Here is a 2,447-nt window from a genome sequence, read left to right as displayed (position 1 = left end):
AATGAGTACTGAGGGCATTCAATGGAAAGATATACAATTTCAGTATGCAACCACTTCAAACTACATCCAGTCACCTCCACTTTGTCATTCTAGTATCTTTCTCAATATGGCTAGCATGCTGTGTTGTGCTTAGTTACATTCAATTTCCAAAAACAGTTCTCTCTGCAATCTATCTAAAACTTACAAACAGTTTGATATAAACAGTTTGAGTATAGTATATTATTGCAGTCTAGCCGTCTAAGAAAAGCGCAAGAAAGATATAAACAAACAGTTTGATGAAATGGAAATTAATAGCAAGCACTCACAAAACTTTGAGTTTCTGAAGAAGTCCAATTGATTCTGGAATAACCCCAGAAAGGTTATTGTTGTCAAGCAGTCTGAATACAAACAACAAGTTAGTATGCAGAGAGCCTATTACAAGGAAGCTTCAGGTGGCAATAGAGCTGATATATCTTACATATGTTTAACATTCATGCTAGAGCTGAAAAGGCTCAGTGGAATTGGACCTAAGAGATGATTCTTGTTCAAGTGTCTGATAAGAACATATTTCATCATCGTTAATTCTTCACCGCGTAAGTTTTTTATTTGATCATGCATGAAAAACTGAGGTGATTGTTTGCCAGGTCTAGCCATACGAGGTCGGCAAGCCTACCCAGGGATGCAGGTATTCTACCAGTAAAATGGTTTGCATTTAATGATCTGTGACACAGGTTTGAATCATTAGACTCCTGTTCCTCAGCTAGCAAAAATAGTAAGACAGTGGAAATTACATCCTAACAAGGTCTGGAGCTGGGATAGATTGCCTAGTTCAACAGGAATAGTACCACTGAACTTGCAACCAATCAGTATCCTGAGAAGCAGTAAAAAATGTTGATCAAGCCATAGTTTGATTTTTTTTTTTTTTTTTTGTTACGAGAAAAAGCGTTATAGTAAATATGGGTAAAAAAAGTAACATCATGAGCTGATGATAAAGCAACTTACCATCCTCGCCAGCAGTGGCATTGCCTAGATCACCAGCATGTCAATTTTCATCTTCAGGAGCACCATGTTCCTTTCCAACAGGATTAAAATGAGGCCCTGCAGTATACAAGAGCATGAGTACATAATCAGTAATTTAATCCTTTCAATCAGAAACTTGCAACTCAGTAGATCGCCATGAAGGAAAAGGTAAATAATTTTACCAGTTGACATGCATCCATTGGTGGTGTCTCCAAGAGCATGCACATGGAAGCCATGAAGCCCAGGCTTGAGGCCAGTGATGGATCCGGTGACGGTGGTTGGACCTATCATAGAGATTTACATCCTAAAATCAGATCGGATCACAAATTCACAGAAAAATCAAAATGGTTGAAGTTGAAACCCTAGATCTGAAAGGAATTTAGCATTCCACAAGTAGTATTTCAAGAGATTTCTCACCATCTCCTTCCTGGACGAAGTAAATTGTGCCCTTAACACCCTCACTGTTACCCAAGACAGCAACAACCTTCACCATTTCCTTAGGTGTTCTACACAGCAGACATCAAACACACGGTTAAAGACATCATTAAATGTCTCAAAATAAGTAGCATCGCCACTAGATGAGAAATAATCGATCTCGTCTTCCAGATACAAAAATAAAAGCAACTCAACAATCGCCAGACTAAACGCTAAACAAATACCATCAAACTCGAGACGAAATCGGCTCTCGCTCCATCATAGATAGAGAACCCATCAAATCTCAGTAGAAAACTCCACTTTTTCTTCACCAAATCAAATCAAAGCAGCCGCATAAGTTAAAATCGAGAAAAAAAAAAAAAGAGATAAAACCTAAGGATCAAAAACAAAACAACAATACGATGGAAGACAAATTTCAGATCGGAAAGTATACCTTTGATAAATGGATTAAAGGAAAAAAGAAATGAGATTTACCAGATGATCGAGAACCAAAACAACAATGGGGCAGAAATAAGAGATTCAGATTAAAGAAAACAAAAGCAAATATAAAGATAGAATTATGGAAGAAGAAAGGTGGTGAGGTTGGAAGGAAGAATAAAAAAGAAACACTGAAAAAGAGAAAGAGGTAGAAGAAGAGGTCAAAAGTGCAACCTTATTGAACCAGATCCCGTGGGCGGACTGGATTGCGTGGTGGAGGTCGGAAAACGGAGAGGTGGAGGCGAGCTCCTTGGTGAAACGCTTGCTACCGCAGCACCGTAGCACATCCTCCTCCGTCCACGAAAAAGATGCCATCTTTCGTAGATCTAGAAGGGGGAAGAGGGAGATGAGGTGAGGAGGAAAGTGGTGGTGGCGTCGCGACGGTATACGGTGGACGGCGCGATATAGGTTTAGGTTTGGAGGGAAGAGTGAAGTGTTGTAAATTTTGGCTAAGTATTGGTGGAAAAATTATATTATTTTATTTTGGTTCATAGACATCGGGTTTTAAAAAACCGTTGTTAAAATCGGTGTCTATT

General features: G+C 39.0%; 1 pseudogene; it reads right to left on the bottom strand.

The window, feature by feature from the left end:
• Positions 1 to 874: 874 nt before the first annotated feature.
• On the bottom strand, positions 875 to 1,492 carry LOC122048175 (annotated as a pseudogene).
• Between the last annotated feature and the right edge of the window lie 955 nt (positions 1,493 to 2,447).

The sequence above is a fragment of the Zingiber officinale genome, chromosome 2B (genome assembly GCF_018446385.1).
Source record: "Zingiber officinale cultivar Zhangliang chromosome 2B, Zo_v1.1, whole genome shotgun sequence".
Taxonomy (NCBI): Eukaryota; Viridiplantae; Streptophyta; class Magnoliopsida; order Zingiberales; family Zingiberaceae; genus Zingiber; species Zingiber officinale.
Note: the sequence above shows the minus strand (reverse complement) of the source record. Positions and strands in the feature narration are given on the sequence as shown.